The sequence below is a fragment of the Callionymus lyra genome, chromosome 18 (assembly GCF_982586985.1).
Source record: "Callionymus lyra chromosome 18, fCalLyr1.hap1.1, whole genome shotgun sequence".
Taxonomy (NCBI): Eukaryota; Metazoa; Chordata; class Actinopteri; order Syngnathiformes; family Callionymidae; genus Callionymus; species Callionymus lyra.
In genome coordinates this window covers 2,504,946-2,524,869 of record NC_141835.1, presented here as the reverse complement: position 1 = coordinate 2,524,869, position 19,924 = coordinate 2,504,946, and the positions used below count along the sequence as shown (strand labels likewise).

General features: G+C 40.4%; 3 pseudogenes; all 3 read right to left on the bottom strand.

Annotated features, from left to right (window-relative positions):
• Positions 1-8,371: 8,371 nt before the first annotated feature.
• LOC148060046 (neo-calmodulin pseudogene) lies at positions 8,372-8,818 on the bottom strand (annotated as a pseudogene).
• A 2,349-nt stretch (positions 8,819-11,167) lies between these two features.
• On the bottom strand, positions 11,168-11,611 carry LOC148060045 (uncharacterized; annotated as a pseudogene).
• A 6,712-nt stretch (positions 11,612-18,323) lies between these two features.
• LOC148060044 (calmodulin pseudogene) lies at positions 18,324-18,770 on the bottom strand (annotated as a pseudogene).
• Positions 18,771-19,924: the final 1,154 nt, after the last annotated feature.

Sequence of the window (19,924 nt, the reverse complement as noted above, 5' to 3'; positions counted from 1 at the left end):
TTAATTTAAATTATTCAATATTTATTATATTTTAATTTCAATTATTCAATATTTGTTATGTTTTAATTGTTAAATGAAAAAGTCTACGAATAATTAATCATTAAATATAATTAATTTATTCAAAGAAAAATAACAAATTCTCAATTTCAACATATAAATTAATGAATGTAATGATTAAAAAAAGCAGTAAAATCTTTAAAACGTTTCAATTAAAATAATGTCAACGTTTTAACATTTAATCATTTCATATCTTGATGCCATTGATTGATGTCCAACAGAACATACGTCTGCCAAGGAGCTCATTTCATAAGACTTTATAAAAGTGACTCCAGATTGAAGCAGAAGTTCAAGCAGAGTTCAGCAGCACTGAAGTGTGTCGTGAGGAATCATCAGGTTTGTCATATTTACCTGATTGTTCATCCAAGTGTCTCTAGAGAAAATCCCATCACTGTCCCCGACCCATGTTTCAGTTCTTGTTCTTCTAGATCTCAGTGCATTTGACACTGTTGACACCAAATCCTTCTACAGAGGCTAGAAAACCATATAGACATACGTGGAACTAAACTGGTTTAAATCTTACCTGTCGGATAGAACGCACTATGAACATGTCAACCACCTCTCATCGACACACACTAAGGTCAGCTATGGTGTCCCACAAGGTTCTGTTCTTGGTCCAATACTATTCACAATCTATATGCTCCCACTAGGGGACTTGATCAGAAGACACTCTATAAACTTTCACTGTTATGCTGATGACACCCAACTTTACTTGTCCATGAAGCAGATGAAAGAAATCAGTTACACAACTACAGTCCTGTATCACACATATCAACAACTACACAAATACACTCCTGTATTACAGATATCAACAGCTACACAACTACAGTCCAATATTACAGATATCAACAGCTACACAACTACAGTCCTGTATTACAGATATCAACAGCTACACAACTACAGTCCTGTATTACAGATATCAACAGCTACACAACTACAGTCCTGTATTACACATATCAACAGCTACACAACTACAGTCCTGTATTACACATATCAACAGCTACACAACTACAGTCCTGTATCACACATATCAACAACTACACAAATACACTCCTGTATTACAGATATCAACAGCTACACAACTACAGTCCTGTATTACAGATATCAACAGCTACACAACTACAGTCCTGTATTACACATATCAACAGCTACACAACTACAGTCCTGTATTACACATATCAACAGCTACACAACTACAGTCCTGTATTACACATATCAACAGCTACACAACTATAGTCCTGTATTACACATATCAAGTCATGGATGACCAAAAATTTCCTCCTACTGAACTTGGAAAAAACGGAGGTTTTACTAATTGATCCGCAACATCTCAGACAATCGTTACCTTATGATCTTTCCAGACTGGACTTGCTCCTGCTACCAGCACCACTGTAAATAATCTGGGTATCTGCTTTGATGAGGATTCATCATTTAACTCACACATAAAACAAATCTCACGGACTGCTTACTTCCACCTTCGTAACTTGATGCTGAGAAGCTCATCTTTTGTAACCTCCAGGCTGGACTATTGTAACTCTCTTCTGTCAGGATGTTCTAAAAAGTCTCTCAGAATCTTCACCTCATTCATCTGCAGCTTGTGTCCTGACTAAGACTAAGAGGCGCGAACAAACCTGTACTGTCTTCCTAACATTGGCTTCCTGTAGAATTTAGATACAATTTAAAATCCTTCTCCTAACCTATAAAGCCTTACATGGTCTAACACCAACATACATTAAAGATTTAATCCAAACTTATCAACCCTCAAAGGACCTTACGATCCTTAAACTCTGATCTATTAGTTATACCACAAATCTCTAAATGTAGATTTGGAGCCAGGGTCTTCAGTTTTCAAGCCCCTCTGCTGTGGAACAAACTACCGGCTTCAGTCCAGAGGGCAGACACCCTCTCTATGTTTAAGAACAATCTTAAAACCTTACTTTTCGATAAAGCCTATAACTAACTTAATTGTTTATCTTTAGCTGCTATAACTAACTTAACTGTTTATCTTTAGCTGCTATAACTAACAAAACTGTTTATCTTAGCTGCTATAACTAACTTAACTGTTTATCTTTAGCTGCTATAACTAACAAAACTGTTTATCTTAGCTGCTATAACTAACTTAACTGTTTATCTTTAGCTGCTATAACTAACTTAACTATTTATCTTTAGCTGCTATAACTAACTTAACTGTTTATCTTTAGCTGCTATAACTAACAAAACTGTTTATCTTAGCTGCTATAACTAACTTAACTGTTTATCTTAGCTGCTATAACTAACTTAACTGTTTATCTTAGCTGCTATAACTAACTTAACTGTTTATCTTAGCTGCAATAACTAACTTAACTGTTTATCTTTAGCTGCTATAACTAACAAAACTGTTTATCTTAGCTGCTATAACTAACTTAACTGTTTATCTTAGCTGCTATAACTAACTTAACTGTTTATCTCAGCTGCTATAACTAACTTAACTGTTTATCTTAGCTGCTATAACTAACTTAACTGTTTATCTTAGCTGCTATAACTAACTTTACTGTTTATCTTAGCTGCTATAACTAACTTAACTGTTTATCTTAGCTGCTATAACTAACTTAACTGTTTATCTTAGCTGCTATAACTAACTTAACTGTTTATCTTAGCTGCTATAACTAACTTAACTGTTTATCTTAGCTGCTATAACTAACTTAACTGTTTATCTTAGCTGCTATAACTAACTTAACTGTTTATCTTAGCTGCTATAACTAACTTAAGTGTTTATCTTTAGCTGCTATAACTAACTTAACTGTTTATCTTTAGCTGCTATAACTAACTTAACTGTTTATCTTTAGCTGCTATAACTAACAAAACTGTTTATCTTAGCTGCTATAACTAACTTAACTGTTTATCTTTAGCTGCTATAACTAACAAAACTGTTTATCTTAGCTGCTATAACTAACTTAACTGTTTATCTTTAGCTGCTATAACTAACTTAACTATTTATCTTTAGCTGCTATAACTAACTTAACTGTTTATCTTTAGCTGCTATAACTAACAAAACTGTTTATCTTAGCTGCTATAACTAACTTAACTGTTTATCTTAGCTGCTATAACTAACTTAACTGTTTATCTTAGCTGCTATAACTAACTTAACTGTTTATCTTAGCTGCAATAACTAACTTAACTGTTTATCTTTAGCTGCTATAACTAACAAAACTGTTTATCTTAGCTGCTATAACTAACTTAACTGTTTATCTTAGCTGCTATAACTAACTTAACTGTTTATCTCAGCTGCTATAACTGACTTAACTGTTTATCTTAGCTGCTATAACTAACTTAACTGTTTATCTTAGCTGCTATAACTAACTTTACTGTTTATCTTAGCTGCTATAACTAACTTAACTGTTTATCTTAGCTGCTATAACTAACTTAACTGTTTATCTTAGCTGCTATAACTAACTTAACTGTTTATCTTAGCTGCTATAACTAACTTAACTGTTTATCTTAGCTGCTATAACTAACTTAACTGTTTATCTTAGCTGCTATAACTAACTTAACTGTTTATCTTAGCTGCTATAACTAACTTAACTGTTTATCTTTAGCTGCTATAACTAACTTAACTGTTTATCTTTAGCTGCTATAACTAACTTAACTGTTTATCTTAGCTGCTATAACTAACTTAACTGTTTATCTTAAGCTGCTATAACTAACTTAACTGTTTATCTTAGCTGCTATAACTAACTTAACTGTTTATCTTAGCTGCTATAACTAACTTAACTGTTTATCTTAAGCTGCTATAACTAACTTAACTGTTTATCTTAAGCTGCTATAACTAACTTAACTGTTTATCTTTAGCTGCTATAACTAACTTAACTGTTTATCTTTAGCTGCTATAACTAACTTAACTGTTTATCTTAGCTGCAATAACTAACTTAACTGTTTATCTTAAGCTGCTATAACTAACTTAACTGTTTATCTTTAGCTGCTATAACTAACTTAACTGTTTATCTTTAGCTGCTATAACTAACTTAACTGTTTATCTTAGCTGCTATAACTAACTTTACTGTTTATCTTTAGCTGCTATAACTAACTTAACTGTTTATCTTAGCTGCTATAACTAACTTTACTGTTTATCTTTAGCTTCTATAACTAACTTAACTGTTTATCTTAGCTGCTATAACTAACTTAACTGTTTATCTTAAGCTGCTATAACTAACTTAACTGTTTATCTTTAGCTGCTATAACTAACTTAACTGTTTATCTTTAGCTGCTATAACTAACTTAACTGTTTATCTTAGCTGCTATAACTAACTTAACTGTTTATCTTAAGCTGCTATAACTAACTTAACTGTTTATCTTAGCTGCTATAACTAACTTAACTGTTTATCTTAAGCTGCTATAACTAACTTAACTGTTTATCTTTAGCTGCTATAACTAACTTAACTGTTTATCTTTGCTGCTATAACTAACTTAACTGTTTATCTTTAGCTGCTATAACTAACTTAACTTTTTATCTTAGCTGCTAAAGGCTGAGAATGCTGGAGAGTTTTAGACAGCAGCTCTGTTTATCCTTCTTTTCTGCATTACATTCATCACCTTTTTAAACACCTTTTTATTTCTCTCAGGAGCTCCAGGACCTCCAGAGCTGCTGCTGATCCAGGATCTTCACCACGTCATCAGATCCAGAGTTCTCTCCAGCACCTCCATGGACTCTCCTATACTCTCCTCTTTTCTCTCACTATATCCTCCCTCACTCCTCTCCTTATCCATCTGTCTACCCCCCCATCCTTCCTCCCAGCCGGTCAAAGCGGCAGGCCGTTAACAATGAGTCTGGTTCTGCTCCAGGTTTCTTCTAAAAGGAAGTTTTTCCTCGCCATAGCTCACTGCACAGTGTTTCACTTCTTGTTTAATTGATCTGTTTTTCCTTAATCAACTATAGTCGAGATGATCATGACGAGATTAAAGGCGCCAACGAGGACGGCTGCCTCTCCAGTAGCTCCGCAGCAATTTCTATAATTTTCTGTTTTTTAGTAATTTTTTTACTGTAATTTTTTAAATGGATACTTCTGAACATGGGGAGAATCGTCCTGTTTACTCAAGAGAGGATCTACTATCGCTGAAGTCAATGGCACGTGCTGGAGATCGCCACGAGATCCCGATTGAACTTCAGCGCCGGTACAGAGGCTGTCGGGCAGGGAAGCGGCTTAATGCTAAGCTAACGGACAATCAGAGACGTCACAGACCAACGATCACGATGAACGTCAATTCACTGACGAATAAGATGGACGAGCTGTCTGCCCTCAACAACCAGCGGATCTACAGAGAGGGCAGCTTGTTGATCTTCACGGAGACGTGGCTCACTCACTGACTCCGGACTCACTCGTGGACCTGCCTGGTTTCAGCTCCGTCAGAGCGGACAGAGACTCAGGCGCTTGTGGGAAGCGCAGAGGAGGAGGTCTGATCATGTACGTGAATAAACGCTGGTGTAGTCCGGGACACGTTACTGTGAAGAAAGTCTTGTGTTGTCAAGATTTAGAACTGTTGGCTGTCAGCATGCGTCCATATTATCTACCGCGTGAGTTCAGTCACGTGATCGCGCTGTGTGTCTACATTCCTCTGAGCGCATCTGCCTGTGAGAAGATCCACACAATGACAGCTCGACTTCAGAATCAACATCCTGACGCGTTTATCATCATCTCTGGAGACTTTAATCATGCCAACCTGGACTCTACTCTGCCTACTTTCCATCAGGCTGTGGATTGTCCCACCAGGAATAACAGGACAATTGACCTTCTTTATTCCAACTTGAAGGACGCCTACAGAGCCAAACCTCTTCCTCAACTTGGAAGGTCCGATCATAACCTGGTCCACCTTCAGTCACAGTACCCTCCTCTGGTGCAGAGACAGACTGTGACCACTAAGACAATCAGAAAGTGGACACCAGCTGTGGAGGACGCCATCAGAGACTGCTTTGAAACAACAGACTGGGATGTGCTGCTGAGGTCTCATGGTGAGGACATCGAGGGTCAGACACACTGTCTAACGGATTATTTTAATTTCTGCTTGGACGTTGTCGCCCCTACTAAGACTGTCCACTGTTACCCTAATAATAAACCGTGGGTAACAAAGGAGGTCAAGGATGTCCTTAACAGGAAGAAAGTGGCATTCAGGAGCAGAGACAGGGACGCCATGAGGTCAGCTCAGCAGGAGGTGAAGCGATGCTTGAAGGAGGCAAAGGACACCTACAGGAGGAGGTTGGAGGAGAAGCTGAGCCGAGAAGAAATAAGAGAGTCTGGGATGGTGTTAAAACCATCACTGGACACAAGACCAAGGTCTCTCTGACTGCAGTGGACACGGTGGAGGAGGCAAATGGACTGAACAACTTTTTCAACAGGTTTGAGCAGGTCACCTCACCCTCACTGCTGCCCGCCTCAGGACCTGCCCCACCTTCTTGTGCCCCCCTCAGCTCCACAGAACCACTTCCCAGCTTCACCTCACTCCAGGTACAGGATGTACTTCGGAGGATTCGTCCAGGGAAGGCTGCTGGTGCTGATAAGGTTTCTTGCTCGACTGCTAAAGACCTGCGCTGCTGAACTAGCTGAGCCGCTCCAGCATGTCTTCAACCTCAGTCTACAGCTGGGGAAAGTACCAACTCTGTGGAAGACTTCCTGTATCGTTCCAGTCCCTAAAAAGATCCGACCGAGTGTGCTGAATGATTACAGACCGGTGGCACTGACTTCGCAGCTGATGAAGACACTGGAGCAGCTGGTCCTCAAACATCTCAGGCCACAAGTCCAGCACGCGTAAGACCCCCTGCAGTTTGCCTACCAGCCAGCAGTTGGTGTGGAAGATGCCATCCTTCACCTCCTGCATCGGACCTACTCCCACTTGGATAAAGGAAGCGGTTCAGTGAGAATCCTGTTCCTGGACTTTTCTAGTGCCTTCAACACCATCCAACCCACTCTGCTGCAGGACAAACTGACTAAGATGCATGTGGACCCTGGTCTGGTCTCCTGGATTACGGACAATCTTACTGATCGACCACAGTATGTCAGGCTGAAGGACATCAAGTCTGACACTGTGGTGTGCAGTACAGGAGCACCTCAGGGGACAGTACTGGCCCCTCTCCTCTTCCCCATCTACACTTCAGACTTCTGCTACAACTCAGAGCTGAGTCTCGTCCAGAAGTATGCTGACGACACTGACATTGTTGGATGCATCAGGGACAACAGCGAAGACAACTATAGGAGTCTGATAAGTGACTTTGTGGACTGGAGTGAGAGGAACCACTTGCAGCTGAACACCTCAAAGACCAAGGAGCTGGTCTTGGACTTCGGGAGGTCCAGGACAAAGCCACGTCCAGTGTCCATCAGAGGCGAACAAGATCATTGAACAAACTACTGTCCATCATGATGACAGTCATCCTCTGAACACTGTCATCAGTGAGCAGAGAAGCAGATGAAGCACGAATGCATTCATTCCTCGGGCTATTAAATTGTACAATTGTGAGTTGGGGGGCAGGAGTGGAGTGAGAGTATCTGGATGTTCCATGTTAGTCTTTGTATCCTTTGTCTTTGTTGTTTTTCTTTGTCTTTATCTTTAGACTTAGATTGTGTCATCTTGTTCTTTCTCTTTATGTTCTTCTTCTTATTTTATTTCTTATGTATTATTTTTTATTGTTTATGAAAAATTGCATGCTACTGGAAAAAACAATTTCCCGAAGGAGACCTCCTGAGGGATCAATAAAGTTTTACCTTACCTTACCTCACCTTAGTCTTACTTCAACTGTATAGTGTCTTGAGATAACTTACTACACACAACATAACATACTACAAGCAAGTAATTAGTTCATTGTAGCGTCTGATCAATGTTCCTGAACCACATGTTCTTATGTGTGAACTGGACCAACTGGTTCTGGTGTTCTGGACTAAAATAAAAGGTCCAATATCTTCAATGCGATGATCATTTATTTGAAGGAAAAAATGAAATACTTTCCAAATAACAGTTACAATAACCAAGAAGAAAAGAATGAAAGTTGTCACAGAAACAAACACATGTGTGTCTCCTTCACAAACACCTGACGCTCAAATACCTGCTCCCGTCTCTGACTGCGCCACCCAGTGGACAAATAAAGAAACTGAATTGAATCAACATAGAATCACTTTATTATGATGATGTTTCTGTGTTTTTATTCTTCTGTGTGGACAGAAGGATATTAGATTTTAATGTTCAATATTTTTGATACAGAAACAGAAAAACACAAGAATTTTTTTATCTAAAAGGTAATTAAAACTTCTTTCATTCTTTCTTCTAAGAGGAGACAGGACTGGGCGACCAAGCTTTACTTAGAAGTCATCATTTTTGTAAACTCTTCATAGTTTACTTGTTTGTCTCCATCGACATCTGCTTCTCTGATCATCAGCTTCACCTCCTCGTCTGTTATTTTCAGCCCAATGGTCCAAATTAAGTCACGCAACTCTAAGGCGTTGAGGTATCCGTCAACATTCTTGTCAATTATTCGGAATTCCTCACGCATCTCATCTTTTTTGTCCGTTTCCATTTTTCTCTCCATCATAGTCAGAAACTCTGTGAAGTTGATGGTTCCATCACCGCCGGCGTCAACGTCGTTGATCATGTCTTGCAGCTCAGCCTCTGTGGGGTTCTGACCCAGTGACCTGATGACGGAACCAAGTTCTTCGTTGGTGATGATGTCGTCGCCATCCTTGTCAAACAAGGAGAAAGTGTCCTTGAACTCTGTGATCTGTTCCTCTGTTAGTTGCTGAGTCATGTCAGAGTCTGTTCGTCCTTCAGAAGGAAAGAAATGATAATAAACATGTTGTTGATTATTTACAACATCGTGTTGATATTCATTATCACTTGTTGTTACTTTACTGACTTCTTTATTTGCACATTTGAAAACAAATACAAATAAAATCTTCTTCTTTTCCTTACGGCTGCTCCTTCAGGTGTCGCCACATCAACCTCCTCCTTCTAACCCTGTTCTTTGTATCCCTTTCTCTCACCCTGACCAACTTCACGTCCTCTTTCACTACATCCATAAACATTCTCTTTGGTCTTCCTCTAGACCTCTTGCCTGGCACTTCCAACCCCAGCATCCTTCTACCAATATACTCTCTATCCCTCATCTGTACATGACCATCTCATTCTGGCCTCTGTGACCTTCTCTCCAACACATCTCACATGTTCCTCTGATCGACTCATTCCTGATCCATCTCCGTCACTCCCAGAGAGAACCTCAACATCTTCATCTCTGTTACCTCCAGCTCTGCTTCCTCTTCGTCACTGTCTCTAGACCATAAATCATGGCTGGTCCCACCACTGTCTTGTAGATCTTTCCTTTAATTCTGGCTGATACTCTTTTATCAAACATGTCTCCTGACACTTTCTTCCACCCGTTACACCAGCTTTAACATGTTTCTTCACCTCTTTACAACAATCTCCACTGCTCTGGACTGTTGACCCTAAATACTTCAAATCCTCCTTCTTCATATCTTCTTCCTCATATCTTCACTCACATATATTCTGTCTTGCTGTGACTAACCTTCATTCCTCTCCTTTCTAGAGAATATCTCCACCTCTCCAGCTTCTCCTCCACCTGCTCTCACCACAGATCACGATGCCATCTGCAAACATCATAGTCCATGGAGATTCCTGTCTAACCTCATCTGTCTGTCTGTCCATCACCACGGCAAGCAAGAAGGGACTCAGAGCCCTGATGTAGTCCCACCTCCACCTTGATCTTCTCTGTCACACCTGCAGCAACCCTCTTTCTACTCATGCATCGATTCAAGTTTCTTTAGAATCATTTTACAGTTTTGATGTTTTATTTCTCTGTTATCATTTATTTAATCCAAAGAAATTCAACTAATATCGTGCAATTGTGATCAACTTGTATCAAATACTATATAAAGTTACCTGCACACAAGGATCCAATCAAAGCTGCCAGAAATAGAAACTGATATTTTCCCATCATGCTTCAGTTCGTGGAGAGAAGAGTTGACTTCTGTGCTGCGACGGCTCTGGTACCAGAGTGAAGAACATCAGTGAAGAACATCAGTGAAGAACATCAGTGAAGAACATCAGTGAAGAACATCAGTGAAGAACATCAGTGAAGAACATCAGTGAAGAACATCAGTGAAGAACATCAGTGAAGAACATCAGTGAAGAACATCAGTGAAGAACATCAGTGCCGTCAGAATATTGAAGGGTTTCATTTGTTCTTCAAATATTGAAAGGTTGAAAAAATGTCAATGATTCTAATATTTATTTTATTTTAATTTCAATTATTCAATATTTGTTATATTTTAATTTCAATTATTCAACATGTTTCTTGTACCTCTTGGTACGTGTGGATCCTGCCTTCAATGTTGACGACTAACAACACCGGCGGGAAACGTCAACATCCAACGATGAAGATCAACCCTCTGGTGTGAAACGTCAAACTCCAGCCGAGACGACGAATCGTTGGTTTCCTTGAACGACTACAGTGGTTCCATCAAGCAAGTGATGACTTCACGATCTTTAAACCTGATTCTTGATGCACTTTTCTACAGTTGCCTTTTGTGCTTCTATCTTTTTCATCGACTCAATGTGATCAACATCTTCCGCTGCGTCCTCGTGGCGTTCGTAACAGCACACGATTGTTTGTTAGCCACATGCTAAGCACAACAGACCTGCTGTCTGTCGTCACACGCATGAACCGTCTGTTAAAGTGAACCTTTCAAGAGACAGATGGAAAGAATCCCATCAATGATCCCGACACATGTTTGCAGAGAGAGACTAATGTGCTGCTCACAGAGGCTTCATTGGGCTTTTTTGAATCCTTTTTACTTGTTCACACCTTTCGATGAGTTTGTAAAATGCTAGGATGGTTTTTAGCCACAAACCTTCAAGTGAAGCGTCAAATCCCAGGCCTTTGGTTTCATGATCAACGAGAAGCCAAAGAAACTTCTCTCTCTGAGAAAGTTGAGCAGTAATGATAACCAGGGATGGTTCGTTCTGGACTAAAAGAAAAGGTCAGACATCTTCAATGCGATGATCATTTATTTGAAGAAAAAAACAACTTCTTTCTTTCTTTCTTCTAAGAGGAGACAGGACTGGGCGACCAAGCCTCACTTCACATCATCATCTTTACATACTCCTCAGAGTTGACTAGTTTGTCTCCATCAACATCTGCTTCTCCGATCATTATCAGCTGCACCTCCTCACGTGTTACTTGAACCCCTTCACTCAAAACGATCTGAAGCAACTCATCTGCGTTGAGGTATTCGTCCATATTATGGTCAATTGTTCGGAATTCCTCAAGGAATTTTATTTTTTTTTCTGTTTCCATTTTTCTCTCCATCATCGTCAGAAACTCTGTGAAGTTGATGGTTCCATCACCGCCGGCGTCAACCTCGTTGATCATGTCTTGCAGCTCAGCCTCTGTGGGGTTCTGACCCAGTGACCTGATGACGGAACCAAGTTCTTCGTTGGTGATGATGTCGTCGCCATCCTTGTCAAACAAGGAGAAAGTGTCCTTGAACTCTGTGATCTGTTCCTCTGTTAGTTGCTGAGTCATGTCAGAGTCTGTTCGTCCTTCAGAAGGAAAGAAATGATAATAAACATGTTGTTGATTATTTCATAAGAAATTCAACTAATATCGTACAATTGTGATCAACTTGTATCAAATACTATATAAAGTTACCTGCACACAAGGATCCAATCAAAGCTGCCAGAAATAGAAACTGATATTTTCCCATCATGCTTCAGTTCGTGGAGAGAAGAGTTGACTTCTGTGCTGCGACGGCTCTGGTACCAGAGTGAAGAACATCAGTGAAGAACATCAGTGAAGAACATCAGTGAAGAACATCAGTGAAGAACATCAGTGCCGTCAGAATATTGAAGGGTTTCATTTGGTTTTTCAAATATTGAAAGGTTGAAATAATTTCGATGATTTAATATTTGTTATATTTTAATTTCAATTATTCAATATTTATTATATTTTAATTTCAATTATTCAATATTTGTTATGTTTTAATTTTTAAATGAAAAAGTCTACGAATAATTAATCATTAAATATAATTCATTTATTCAAAGAAAAATAACAAATTCTCAATTTCAACATATAAATTAATGAATGTAATGATTAAAAAAAGCAGTAAAATCTTTAAAACGTTTCAATTAAAATAATGTCAAGGCTTTAACATTTAATAATTTCATATCTAGATGCCATTGATTGATGTCCAACAGAACATACGTCTGCCAAGGAGCTCATTTCATAAGACTTTATAAAAGTGACTCCAGATTGAAGCAGAAGTTCAAGCAGAGTTCAGCAGCACTGAAGTGTGTCGTGAGGAATCATCAGGTTTGTCATATTTACCTGATTGTTCATCCAAGTGTCTCTAGAGAAAATCCCATCACTGTCCCCGACCCATGTTTCAGTTCTTGTTCTTCTAGATCTCAGTGCATTTGACACTGTTGACACCAAATCCTTCTACAGAGGCTAGAAAACCATATAGACATTCGTGGAACTAAACTGGTTTAAATCTTAACTTGATCAGAAGAAACTCTATAAACTTTCACTGTTATGCTGATGACACCCAACTCTACTTGTTAATGAAGCAGATGAAAGAAATCAGCTACACAACTACACTCTTGTATTACAGATATCAACAGCTACACAACTACAGTCCTGTATTACAGATATCAACAGCTACACAACTACAGCCCTGTATTACAGATATCAACAGCTACACAACTACAGTCCTGTATTACAGATATCAACAGCTACACAACTACAGTCCTGTATTACAGATATCAACAGCTACACAACTACAGTCCTGTATTACAGATATCAACAGCTACACAACTACAGTCCTGTATTACAGATATCAACAGCTACACAACTACAGTCCTGTATTACAGATATCAACAGCTACACAACTACAGTCCTGTATTACAGATATCAACAGCTACACAACTACAGTCCTGTATTACAGATATCAACAGCTACACAACTACAGTCCTGTATTACAGATATCAACAGCTACACAACTACAGTCCTGTATTACAGATATCAACAGCTACACAACTACAGTCCTGTATTACAGATATCAACAGCTACACAACTACAGTCCTGTATTACAGATATCAACAGCTACACAACTACAGTCCTGTATTACAGATATCAACAGCTACACAACTACAGTCCTGTATTACAGATATCAACAGCTACACAACTACAGTCCTGTATTACAGATATCAACAGCTACACAACTACAGTCCTGTATTACACATATCAACAGCTACACAACTACAGTCCTGTATTACACATATCAACAGCTACACAACTACAGTCCTGTATTACAGATATCAACAGCTACACAACTACACTCCTGTATTACACATATCAACAGCTACACAACTACAGTCCTGTATTACACATATCAACAGCTACACAACTACAGTCCTGTATTACAGATATCAACAGCTACACAACTACAGTCCTGTATTACACATATCAAAAGCTACACAACTACAGTCCTGTATTACAGATATCAACAGCTACACAACTACAGTCCTGTATTACACATATCAACAGCTACACAACTACAGTCCTGTATTACACATATCAACAGCTACACAACTACAGTCCTGTATTACACATATCAAGTCATGGATGACCAAAAACTTTCTCCTACTGAACTCGGAAAAAAATGAGGTTTTACTAGTTGATCCACAACATCTCAGACAATCGTTACCTCATGATCTTTCCAGACTGGACTTGCTCCTGCTACCAGCACCACTGTAAAGAATCAGTGTCTGCTTTGACAAGGACTTATCATTTAACTCACACATAAAACAAATCTCACGGACTGCTTACTTCCACCTTCGTAACATTTCAAAAATCAGGCACTTCCTTCCTTTAGATGCTGAGAAGCTCATCTTTTGTAACCTCCAGGCTGGACTATTGTAACTCTCTTCTGTCAGGATGTTCTAAAAAGTCTCTCAGAATCTTCACCTCATTCATCTGCAGCTCGTGTCCTGACTAAGACTAAGAGGCGCGAACAAACCTGTACTGTCTTCCTAACATTGGCTTCCTGTAGAATTTAGATACAATTTAAAATCCTTCTCCTAACCTATAAAGCCTTACATGGTCTCGCACCAACATACATTAAAGATTTAATCCAAACTTATCAACCCTCTAGGACCTTACAATCCTTAAACTGTGATCTATTAGTTATACCACAAATCTCTAAATGTAGATTTGGAGCCAGGGTCTTCAGTTTTCAAGCCCCTCTGCTGTGGAACCAACTACCGGCTTCAGTCCGGAGGGCAGACACCCTCTCTATGTTTAAAAACATTCTTAAAACCTTACTTTTCGATAAAGCCTATAACTAACTTAACTGTTTATCTTTAGCTGCTTTAACTAACAAAACTGTTTATCTTAGCTGCTATAACTAACTTAACTGTTTATCTTAGCTGCTATAACTAACAAAACTGTTTATCTTAGCTGCTATAACTAACTTAACTGTTTATCTTAGCTGCTATAACTAACTTAACTGTTTATCTTTAGCTGCTATAACTAACTTAACTGTTTATCTTAGCTGCTATAACTAACTTAACTGTTTATCTTAGCTGCTATAACTAACTTAACTGTTTATCTTAGCTGCTATAACTAACTTAACTGTTTATCTTAGCTGCTATAACTAACTTAACTGTTTATCTTAGCTGCTATAGGCTGAGAATGCTGGAGAGTTTTAGGCAGCAGCTCTGTTAATCCTTCTTTTCTTCATTACATTCATCACCTGTTTAAACACCTTTTTATTTCTCTCAGGAGCTCCAGGACCTCCAGAGCTGCTGCTGATCCAGGATCTTCACCACGTCATCAGATCCAGAGTTCTCTCCAGCACCTCAATGGACTCTCCTACACTCTCCTCTTTTCTCACTATATCCTCCCTCACTCCTCTCCTTATCCATCTGTCTACCCCCCCATCCTTCCTCCCAGCCGGTCAAAGCGGCAGGCCGTTAAAAATGAGTCTGGTTCTGCTCCAGGTTTCTTCTAAAAGGAAGTTTTTCCTCGCCATAGCTCATTGCAAAGTGTTTCACTTCTTGTTTAATTGATCTGTTTTTCCTTAATCAACTATAGTCGAGATGATCATGACGAGATTAAAGGCGCCAACGAGGACGGCTGCCTCTCCAGTAGCTCCGCAGCAATTTCTATAATTTTCTGTTTTTTATTAATTTTTTTACTGTAATTTTTTTAATGGATACTTCTGAACATGGGGAGAATCGTCTTGTTTACTCAAGAGAGGATCTACTATCGCTGAAGTCAATGGCACGGGCTGGAGATCGCCACGAGATCCCGATTGAACTTCAGCGCCGGTACAGAGGCTGTCGGGCAGGGAAGCGGCTAAATGCTAAGCTAACGGACAATCAGAGACGTCACAGACCAACGATCACGATGAACGTCAATTCACTGACGAATAAGATGGACGAGCTGTCTGCCCTCAACAACCAGCGGATCTACAGAGAGAGCAGCTTGTTGATCTTCACGGAGACGTGGCTCACTCACTGACTCCGGACTCACTCGTGGATCTGCCTGGTTTCAGCTCCGTCAGAGCGGACAGAGACTCAGGCGCTTGTGGGAAGCGCAGAGGAGGAGGTCTGATCATGTACGTGAAGAAACGCTGGTGTAGTCCGGGACACGTTACTGTGAAGAAAGTCTCGTGTTGTCAAGATTTAGAACTGTTGGCTGTCAGCATGCGTCCATATTATCTACCGCGTGAGTTCAGTCACGTGATCGCGCTGTGTGTCTACATTCCTCCGAGCGCTGCGGCTGCATCTGCCTGTGAGAAGATCCACACAATGACAGCTCGACTTCAGAATCAACATCCTGACGCGTTTATCATCATCTCTGGAGACTTTAATCATGCCAACCTGGACTCTACTCTGCCTACTTTCCATCAGGCCGTGGATTGTCCCACCAGGAATAACAGGACAATTGACCTTCTTTATTCCAACTTGAAGGACGCCTACAGAGCCAAACCTCTTCCTCAACTTGGAAGGTCCGATCATAACCTGGTCCACCTTCAGTCACAGTACATTCCTCTGGTGCAGAGACAGACTGTGACCACTAAGACAATCAGAAAGTGGACACCAGCTGTGGAGGACGCCATCAGAGACTGCTTTGAAACAACAGACTGGGATGTGCTGCTGAGGTCTCATGGTGAGGACATCGAGGGACAGACACACTGTCTAACGGATTATTTTAATTTCTGCTTGGTCGTTGTCGCCCCTACTAAGACTGTCCGCTGTTACCCTAATAATAAACCGTGGGTAACAAAGGAGGTCAAGGATGTCCTTAACAGGAAGAAAGTGGCATTCAGGAGCAGAGACAGGGACGCCATGGGGTCAGCTCAGCAGGAGGTGAAGCGATGCTTGAAGGAGGCAAAGGACACCTACAGGAGGAGGTTGGAGGAGAAGCTGAGCCGAGAAGAAATAAGAGAGTCTGGGATGGTGTTAAAACCATCACTGGACACAAGACCAAGGCCTCTCTGACTGCAGTGGACACGGTGGAGGAGGCAAATGGACTGAACAACTTTTTCAACAGATTTGAGCAGGTCACCTCAGCCTCACTGCTGCCCGCCTCAGGACCTGCCCCACCTTCTTGTGCCCCCCTCAGCTCCACACAACCACTTCCCAGCTTCACCTCACTCCAGGTACAGGATGTACTTCGGAGGATTCGTCCAGGGAAGGCTGCTGGCCCTGATAAGGTGTCTGCTCGACTGCTAAAGACCTGCTCTGCTGAACTAGCTGAGCCACTCCAGCATGTCTTCAACCTCAGTCTACGGCTGGGGAAAGTACCAACTCTGTGGAAGACTTCCTGTATCGTTCCAGTCCCTAAAAAGATCCGATCGAGTGTGCTGAACGATTACAGACCGGTGGCACTGACTTCGCAGCTGATGAAGACACTGGAGCGGCTGGTCCTCAAACATCTCAGGCTACAAGTCCTGCACGCGCAAGACCCCCTGCAGTTTGCCTACCAGCCAGCAGTTGGTGTGGAAGATGCCATCCTTTACCTCCTGCATCGGACCTACTCCCACTTGAATAAAGGAAGCGGTTCAGTGAGAATCCTGTTCCTGGACTTTTCTAGTGCCTTCAACACTATCCAACCCACTCTGCTGCAGGACAAACTGACTAAGATGCATGTGGACCCTGATCTGGTCTCCTGGATTACGGACTATCTTACTGATCGACCACAGTATGTCAGGCTGAAGGACATCAAGACTGACACTGTGGTGTGCAGTACAGGAGCACCTCAGGGGACAGTACTGGCCCCTCTCCTCTTCACCATCTACACTTCAGACTTCTGCTACAACTCAGAGCTGAGTCTCGTCCAGAAGTATGCTGACGACACTGCCATTGTTGGATGCATCAGGGACAACAGCGAAGACGAGTATAGGAGTCTGATAAGTGAGAGTATCTGGATGTTCTGTTCCATGTTAGTCTTTGTATCTTTGTCTTTGTTGTTTTTCTTTGTCTTTATCTTTAGACTTAGATTGTGTCATCTTGTTCTTTCTCTTTATGTTCTTCTTCTTATTTTATTTTTTATGTATTATTTTTTATTGTTTATGAAAAATTGCTGGCTACTGGAAAAAACAATTTCCCGAAGGAGACCTCCTGAGGGATCAATAAAGTTTTACCTTACCTTACCTTACCTTAGTCTTACTTCAACTGTATAGTGTCTTGAGATAACTTACTACACACAACATAACATACTACAAGCAAGTAATTAGTTCATTGTAGCGTCTGATCAATGTTCCTGAACTACATGTTCTTATGTGTGAACTGGACCAACTGGTTCTGGTGTTCTGGACTAAAATAAAAGGTCCAATATCTTCAATGCGATGATCATTTATTTGAAGGAAAAAATGAATTACTTTCCAAATAACAGTTACAATAACCAAGAAGAAAAGAATGAAAGTTGTCACAGAAACAAACACATGTGTGTCTCCTTCACAAACACCTGACGCTCAAATACCTGCTCCCGTCCCTGACTGCGCCACCCAGTGGACAAATAAAGAAACTGAATTGAATCAACATAGAATCACTTTATTATGATGTTTCTGTGTTTTTATTCTTCTGTGTGGACAGAAGAATATTTGATTTTAATGTTCAATATTTTTGATACAGAAACAGAAAAAAACAAGATATTCTATTTTCTAAAAGGTAATTAAAACTTATTTCATTCTTTCTTCTAAGAGGAGACAGGACTGGGCGACCAAGCTTTACTTTGAAGTCATCATTTTTGTAAACTCTTCATAGTTGACTAGTTTGTCTCCATCAACATCTGCTTCTCTGATCATCATCTCCACCTCCTCGTCTGTTTTTTTCACCCCAATGGTCCAAATTAAGTCACACAACTCTAAGGCGTTGAGGTATCCGTCAACATTCTTGTCAATTATTCGGAATTCCTCACGCATCTCATCTTTTTTGTCCGTTTCCATTTTTCTCTCCATCATCGTCAGAAACTCTGTGAAGTTGATGGTTCCATCACCGCCGGCGTCAACGTCGTTGATCATGTCTTGCAGCTCAGCCTCTGTGGGGTTCTGACCCAGTGACCTGATGACGGAACCAAGTTCTTCGTTGGTGATGATGTCGTCGCCATCCTTGTCAAACAAGGAGAAAGTGTCCTTGAACTCTGTGATCTGTTCCTCTGTTAGTTGCTGAGTCATGTCAGAGTCTGTTCGTCCTTCAGAAGGAAAGAAATGATAATAAACATGTTGTTGATTATTTACAACATCGTGTTGATATTCATTATCACTTGTTGTTGTTACTTTACTGACTTCTTTATTTGCACATTTGAAAACAAATACAAATAAAATCTTCTTCTTTTCCTTACGGCTGCTCCTTCAGGTGTCGCCACATCAACCTCCTCCTTCTAACCCTGTTCTTTGTATCCCTTTCTCTCACCCTGACCAACTTCATGTCCTCTTTCACTACATCCATAAACCTTCTCTTTGGTCTTCCTCTAGACCTCTTGCCTGGCACTTCCAACCCCAGCATCCTTCTACCAATATACTCTCTATCCCTCCTCTGTGCATGACCATCTCATTCTGGCCTCTGTGACCTTCTCTCCAACACATCTCACATGTTCCTCTGAACGACTCATTCCTGATCCATCTCCGTCACTCCCAGAGAGAACCTCAACATCTTCATCTCTGTTACCTCCAGCTCTGCTTCCTCTTCGTCACTGTCTCTAGACCATAGATCATGGCTGGTCCCACCACTGTCTTGTAGATCTTTCCTTTCATTCTGGCTGATACTCTTTTATCAAACATGTCTCCTGACACTTTCTTCCACCCGTTACACCAGCTTTAACATGTTTCTTCACCTCTTTACAACAATCTCCACTGCTCTGGACTGTTGACCCTAAATACTTCAAATCCTCCTTCTTCATCTCCCTGTAGCCTCATGGTTCCTCCTGGGTTCTTCTCACTCACTCACATATATTCTGTCTTGCTGTGACTAACCTTCATTCCTCTCCTTTCTAGAGAATATCTCCACCTCTCCAGCTTCTCCTCCACCTGCTCTCACCACAGATCACGATGCCATCTGCAAACATCATAGTCCATGGAGATTCCTGTCTAACCTCATCTGTCTGTCTGTCCATCACCACGGCAAGCAAGAAGGGACTCAGAGCCCTGATGTAGTCCCACCTCCACCTTGATCTTCTCTGTCACACCTGCAGCAAACCTCTTTCTACTCATGCATCGATTCAAGTTTCTTTAGAATCATTTTACAGTTTTGATGTTTTATTTCTCTGTTATCATTTATTTAATCCAAAGAAATTAATCTAATATCGTACAATTGTGATCAACTTGTATCA